Source organism: Theropithecus gelada, chromosome X (assembly GCF_003255815.1).
Source record: "Theropithecus gelada isolate Dixy chromosome X, Tgel_1.0, whole genome shotgun sequence".
NCBI classification, from domain to species: Eukaryota; Metazoa; Chordata; class Mammalia; order Primates; family Cercopithecidae; genus Theropithecus; species Theropithecus gelada.
Window position 1 is genome coordinate 88,166,992 of NC_037689.1, and position 7,914 is coordinate 88,174,905.

Below are 7,914 nucleotides of genomic sequence, written 5' to 3' on the forward strand. Positions count from 1 at the left end.
GGATAAAAGAAAGAGGTTCAGTTTCAGTCTTCGCATATGGCTATCCAGTTACCTTGGCACCATTTATTGAATAGGGAGGGCTTTCCCCCATTGCTCTTTTTTTTTTTTTTTTTAATATTTGTCAAAGATCAGATAGTTGCAGGTGTGCGGCCTTATTTCTGGGTTCTCAGTTTTGTTTTGTTGGTCTATGTGTCTGTTTCTGAACCACTACCATGCTATTTTGGTTACTATAACCCTGAAGTATACATTGAAGTCAGGTAAATACTGAAGTCAGGTAACATGATGCCTTCAGCTTTTTTTCTTTTTTTCAATTTCCATTTATTTTTGGCTCTTGGGGTGATGTCATCTTTTCAATATAAAAAAAAAGCAAAAAGTTCAACACAAAATAGAAATATAAAATGTAGGATAGAACAAAACCAAGTGTGGAGGGGGAAGCAACAGCAAAATGAATAAAGATGTTGCAAAAAAGATGGATGGTTCCCCTCTCCTCTGGGGATTGACTCAAACACTGATGTGGCAGTATACACCATTCCACAGTCAGGGATGTTCATTCTTTTTGGGGGGTAATAAAAGGTGGGGATTAAGAGGACATTTCTGGAGGCTTAGGGACCAAGGCTGGTCTCTTCTCCACCACCCCCAACCCGCCCTTGATCCCTTTCTCTGATCAGGGGAAAGGAGTTCCAGTGAGGGAGGTAGAGTTGGAAAGGGAAAGATTCCACTTGACAGAGTGGGACAGACCCCTCCAAAGAGTAGAGCTTGGAGGGAGATTGAAAAAGGAGATAATACTGCTGACACCTCCCTTGAATCTGAGATGGGAAAAGGATATACATGGAGATTAGTGACTTTAATAGCCTGGATTTCCCTCTCCAAAACTTTTAGAACAGGAAATCCCATTCCCTTCATTATATAGTGACTTCTATCCACTACCTTCTGCCATTTTCTACTTTGGGCTTAGGATGGTGGCCCTTATCTACATGGGTTTTCAGCACCCGGTTGGTTCTCAATGGGATCTGGATGAGACCCAGCTTCTTGGAGATTTTTAAGAAGGAAATATTAACTGGATAGATGGAAGGAATGGACAACAGAAGGAAATACAGGGTCACCCAGAATGGCAGAAATCTAGGTTTCCCAGAGTGGAAAGAGAGAGGAGACTTTCAACAAACAAGTATTTATTGAGTGCCTGCTATGTGCCAGGCACTGTTCTAGACTCCCCTCCCAGAAGAAAAAACAAAAAACAGGATAGCAGCAGCAAACACAAATTCTGAGGGAGAGGAAAGGGGCCATTGAGTAAGACGGCTAAGGGAACTGAGAAACCTGAGGTGATGGGGGCTCTGCCTTAGGCCTCCTCTTCGGCCTCTTCACCCTGAAATGCTCCTCCTCTTCTACGGTGGCATCCTGGTACTCCTGATGCTCAGAGACGAGGTAGTTCATGTTGCTCTCAGCCTCTGTGAACTCCATCTTGTCCATGCCTTCGCCTGTGTACCAGTGGAGGAAGGCTTTCTGGCGGAACATGGCAGTTAACTGCTCCGAGATGCGCTTGAAGAGCTCCTGGATGGCAGTGCTGTTGCCCATGAAGGTGACTGCCATCTTGAGGCCACGTGGTGGGATGTCACAGACAGCTGTCTTGACGTTGTTGGGGATCCATTCCACAAAGTATCTGCTGTTCTTGTTCTGCACGTTAAGTATCTGCTCATCGACCTCCTTCATGGACATCCGACCACGGAAGACAGCAGCCACGGTGAGGTATCAGCTGTGGCGGGGGTCACAGGCAGCCATCATGTTCTTGGCATGGAACACCTGGGTGAGTTCCAGCACTGTGAGAGCTCAATACTGCTGGCTTCCACGGCTGGTGAGAGGGGCAAAGCCAGGCACAAAGAAATGGAGGCGTGGGGAGGGGACCATGTTGACTGCCAACTTGCCGAGGTCAGCATTGAGGGGGCCAGGGAAGTGGAGTCAGGTGGTGACACCGTTCATGGTGGCTGAGAGGAGGTGGTTCAGATCCCTGTAGGTTGGTGTGGTCAGCTTCAGAGTGTGGAAGCAGATATCATAGAGGGCCTCTTTGTCAATGCAATTGGTCTCATCAGTGTTCTCTACCAACTGATGGAGGAAGAGGTGGCATTGTAGGGCTCAACCACGGTGTCAGACACTTTGGGTGAAGGCACCACACTGAAGGTGTTCATGATGTGATCAGGGTTCTCTTCTCAGATCTTGTTGATAAGGAGAGTGCCCATTCCAGAGCCTGTGCCTCCGCCCAGTGAGCGAGTCAGCTGGAAGCCCTGCAGGCAGACACAGCTCTCTTCTTCCTTCCAAACCACATCCAGAACAGAATCAACCAGCTCCGCTCCCTCTGTGCAGTGGCCTTTGGCCCAGTTGTTACCTGCCCCAGACTGACCAAGTACAAAGTTGTCTGGTCTAAAGATCTGGCCAAAAGGACCTGAGTGAACAGAATCCATGGTCCCAGGTTCTAGATCCACCAGGATGGCACGAGGAACATATTTGCCACCTGTGGCTTCATTGTAGTACACAGAGATGCGGTCCAGCTGCAGGTTGCTGTCCCCATGGTAGGTGATGGTGGGGTCGACGCCATGTTCATCACTGATCACCTCCCAGAACTTGGCACGGGGATCTGGTTGCCACACTGACCGGCCTGGATGTGCACGATTTCCCTCATGGTTAAAATTTATTTATTTTTTGCTCGCTTCAAGGTATGTATGGGGCAAGAAAATAAGTAATTTTTTTCTCTGCAGGTCGCAGGCTGCAAGGTTGGAATGCACCCCAGACGCTGGAACAGCGAGGGTTTTTTGTTGTTGTTGTTTTTTGTTTGTTTGTTTGTTTGTTTTGCTTAGGACTGCCTTGGTTATTCAGGCTCTATTAGGTTCTATATACCTTTTTAAATAGTTTTTTTTTAGTTTTTGTGAAAAATATCATTGGTAGTTTGATAAGAATAGCTTTGAATCTACACATTGCTTTGAGCAGTATGACCGTTTTAATTATATTGACTCTTCCCATCCATGAGCATGGAATGTTTTTCCATTTATATGTGTCATCTCTGATTTATTTGAGCAGTGTTTGGTAGTTCTTGTAGGGATCTTTTACCTCCGTGGTTAGCTGTATTTCTAGTTATTTTATTTTGGAGCCGGCAGTTGTGAATGGGATTGGCTCCCAGCTTAACTGTTGTTGGTGTATATGATTGGTAGTGATATTTGCACATTGGTTTTTGTATCCTGAGACTTTACTGCAGCTGCTTATCAGCTGAAAAAGCTTTATGACTGAAACTATGGGGATTTCTAGATAAATAATTATGTTATCTGCAAACTGGGATAGTTTGACTTCCTCTCTTCCTATTTGGAACCTTTATTTTTTTTTCTCTTGTCCAATTGCCTTGGCTAGGACCTCCAATACTATCTTGAATAGGAATGGTGAGTGAGGGCATCCTTGTCTTATGACGGTTTTCAAGGGGAATGCTTCCAGCTTTTGCTCATTCAGTATGATGTTGGCTGTGTTTGTCATAAATGGCTCTTATTATTTTGAGGTATGTTTCTTCAATACCTAGGTTATTTAGAGTTTTTAACATGAAAGGGTGTTGCATTTTTATTGAAAGTCTTTTTCACATCTAATGAAATAATCATGTAGTTTTTGTCTTTAGTTCTGTTTATGTGATGAATCATATTTATTGATTTGCATATGTTGAACTAACCTTGTGTCTCAGGGATAAAGCCAACTTGATCATGGTGGATTATCTTTTTGATGTGCTGTTTGACTAGGTTGACCAGCATTTTGTTGAGGATTTTTGCATCAGTGTTCATCAAAGATATTGACCTGAAGTTTTCTTTCTTTGTTGTATCTCTACCAAATTTTTGGTATTAGAATGATGCTGGCCTCATAGAATGAGTTGGGGAGAAGTCCCTTCTTCTCAATTTTTTTGGAATAGTTTCAGCAGTTATGGCACCAGTTCTTTATACAACTGGTAATATTTATCTGTTAATCTGTCTGGTCCTGGACTTTTTTTTTTTTTGGTTGGTAATCTATTTGTTACTGACTTAGTTTCAGAGCTTGTTATTGGTATATTCAGGGATTCAATTTCTTCCTGGTTCAGTCTTGGGAGGATGTATGTGTTCAGAAATTTATCTATTTGTTCTAGATTTTCTAGTTTATCTGCATATAGGTGTTCATAATATACTCTGATGCTTCTTTGTATTTCTGTGGGGGTCAGTTGTATTATCACCCTTGGTGTTTGAGTGTGTTTATTTAGAACTTCTCTCTTCTTCACTAGTCTAGCTAGCAGTCTATTTATTTCATTACTCTTTAAGAAAAACACATCTTGGATTTATTGATCTTTTGAATTTTTTGTGTCTCAATATCCTTCGGTTTCGTTCTGATTTTGGTTGTTTTTTTTTTTTTTTTTTTGTCTTCTGCTAGCTTTGGGGTTGGTTTTCTATTGCTTCTCTAGTTCTTTTAGTTGTGAAGTTATGTTGTTAAATTGAGATCTTTCTAACTTTTCGATGTGGGCATTTAGTGCTATAAATTTCCCTGTTAACATTGCCTTAACTGTGTCCCAGAAATTCTGGTACATTGTATCTTTGTTCTCATTAGTTTCAAAGAACATCTTGATATAAGCCTTAAATTTATTATTTACCTAAAAGTCATCCAGGAGCAGGTTATTCAATATCCATTTAATTGTATGGTTTTGAGTGAATTTGTTAGTCTTAATTTTAATTTGATTGTGTTGTGGTCTGAGAGACTGTTTGTTATAATTTCACTTCAGTTGCATTTGCTGAGGCATGTTTTACTTCTGATTATGTAACTGATTTTAGAGTATGTGCCATGTGGCAATGAGAAGAAGGTATATTCTGGTTTTTTTTTTTTTTTTTTTTTTTTTTTTTTTTTTTTTTTTTTTTTTTTGTGGAGCAGTCTCCCAATGTCTATCAGGTCTATTTGATCCAGTGCTGATTTCAGGTCCTAAATAACTTTGTTAATTTCCTGTCTTGATAATCTGTTTATTATGGTCAATGTGGTGTTAAAGTCTCTCAGTATTATTTTGTGGGAGCCTAACTATCTTTGAAGGTCTCCAAGAACTTGATTTATAAATCTGGGTACTCCTGTGTTGGGAGCATATTATGTTTAGATCTTGTTGAATTGAACCCTTTATCATTTTGTAATGCCCTTCTTTTATCTTTTTAAATCTTTTCTGCTTTAAAATCTTTCTTGTCAGAAACTAGGAATGCAACCCCTACTTTTTTTGTTTTCTATTTTCTTGGTAGATTTTTCTCCATCCCTTTATTTTGAGGCTATGTGTGTCATTTCATGTGAGATGGGTCTTTTGAAGACAGCAGAACAATGATTCTTGGTTATTTATCCTGCTTGCCACTCTGTGCCTTTTAATTGGAGCATTTAACACATTTACATTCAAGGTTAGTATTGTTATGTGCAGATTTCATCCTGTCATCATGATGTCAGCTGGTTATCATTCAGACTTGTTAGTGTGGTTACTTTACAGTGTCAGTGGTCTGTGTACTTCAGTGTGTTTCTGTAATGGCCTTTAACAGTCTTTTCTTTTCATATTTAGTACTTCCTTCAAGAGCTATTGTAAGGCAGGTCTGGTGGTAACAAATTTCCTCAGCATTTGCTTGTCTGAAAAGGATCTTATTTCTACTTTGATTATGAAGCTTAAGTTTGCTGAATATGAAATTCTTGTTTGGAATTTCTTTTCTTTAAGAATATCAAATATAGGCCCCCAATCTCTTCTGGTTTGTAGGTTTCTGCTGAGAGCTCTGCTGTTAGTTTGATGGACTTCTCTTTGTATGTGACCTCCTTCTCTCTAGCTGCCTTTATTCTTTTTTGTTTCTGTCTTGCAGAATCTGGTAACTATATATCTTGGGGATAGTCACTCTGTTGATCATCTCACATTAGTTCTCTGTATTTCCTGTATTTGAATGTTGGCCTCTCTAGCAAGGTTGGGAAAACATTCATGTATTATATCCTGAAATATGTTTTCCAAGTTGCTTACTTTCTATCCTTCTCTTTCAGGGACACCAATGTGTCATATATTTGGTCTCTTTACATAATCCTATATTTCACTTTTCTTCATTCTTCTTTATTGTTTTTTATTTATTATTGTTTGACTGGCTTAATCCAGATAAACAATCTTTGAGCTCTGAGATTCTTTTCTCAGTTTGGTCAATTCTGTTGTTAATATTTCTGATTGTATTCTAAAATTCTTGAAGTGTTTTTTTTTAGCTCTATTAGATCAGTTTGGTTCTTTCTTAAAATGTGCATTTTATCCCTTGCTTCTGCATCATTTTATTGTATTCCTTAGATTCCTTGAAGTAGGATTCAACTTTCTTCCTAAATGTCAATGATCTGTTTTTCTTTCTGTATTCTGAATTCTATTTCTGACATTTCAACCATTTCAGCCTGACTAAGGACCGTTGCTGGAGAAATGGTGCAGTGGTTTGGAGTTAAGAGTACATTCTGGCTTTTTGAGTCACTGGAGTTCTTGCACTAGTTTTTTCTCATATGTATGGGCTGATGTTCCCTCAATTTTTGAAGTTACTGTCCTTTGGATGGGTTTTTGTTTTTCTCTTCTTTGATACCCTTGGCGGTTTGATTGTAGTATATGGTGAGCTCAGTTGATTTGTTTTGGATCCAGTCCACTCCTGGATCTTTGGGTAGCCCCCTCTGATTACATGACTCCATGCTCACATATCTTTTGTTGAGTGTTCTGCTCCACAGTGCTCCCTCAGGCAGGGACCACAGTTGGCAGACAGACCATATTCTCGCTAAGTCACTCCATTCTGCTATCCAAGTACTTCTTAGGGGAACACAGAGATGTGCCTGCCTATACAGTTCTGGCAGAAGCTGGAAGCTCTAGCATGTGTAGCCTGTCATGCTATAAGGGTCAGGATTGAATAAAGTTGCCTGCCATGCCATCCAGGTGTTATGAGTGCAAAAGGAAGTATACCCCTTTATACTCCAAATATTTTAAACCATTATCTGATCCTAGGCCAAGGGAAGGGGGAAAATATTACTTAAAATGGATATAAAGTTATATTTTAAACTGTATTTGACTTACTCCAAATATCTGCAAGTAACCAGAATAATATAGCATCCATCCAAGATATCATCAAGAAAGGAGAACTAAACAGAACATAATTTAAAGACTGAATAATAAATTCAAACCATTTTATCCTACCATTCCTACTGTTGAGACTACTCTGTAAGCCAGTTTCACCTACAAAATGATAAACACTAAACACATACCATCCCCTCCATGATGTAGCTTATGCTTATGTTTTCAAACCTGCTTATTACCACTCTAGGACCACTTTATACTAATGTCACACCAATATGATTCTTTTTCCTGAGCACATCAAGTTTTCTCACTCCTTAGTGTCCTTGTACTTGTTGTTCCTTCTGACTGGGATAATTTTTCTAAACCCATGCTGACTTATAATATCATCTTCTCTTTCAATATTCAGTTAAAATGACACCAACTCTCTGAAGCTGACCTGATTCCTAGATGATTACTCATCTGCCCTTTTCCATTCCATTCCCCACCCTGGTCCCCTAATCCTTCAGTCATTATTTTTTTTCAACACTAATAACTACAATTTAGAGTTATCTGAGAACTTGCCTGTCTCCTCCACTAGACTTGGTGCTCCAGTGTCTGACCCGTTGTTTTGTTTATTTGGTTTTCTATAAATATAAAAACAATTGAAGTTTGATTTTAAAATAAGATCCTGATATTTTTATATAAGCACAGCTGATCATGGAAACTAGGTACCATGCTAGAACAGATACATAAATTATTTTTCTGAACCAGTTCTTCTCAGAGTGAAAACTTTATTTATTCATGCACCAAATATTTATTTTGTTCTTATCATATGTTAGGATTTTGCTCAACAGTGAATAATT

The 7,914-nt window shown here is 39.4% G+C and overlaps 1 pseudogene across 1 annotated transcript; it reads right to left on the minus strand.

The window, feature by feature from the left end:
• Positions 1-301: 301 nt before the first annotated feature.
• LOC112616066 lies at positions 302-2,733 on the minus strand (annotated as a pseudogene). Its single transcript, XR_003117555.1, has one exon. The product of XR_003117555.1 is annotated as a tubulin beta-7 chain pseudogene (transcript).
• Between the last annotated feature and the right edge of the window lie 5,181 nt (positions 2,734-7,914).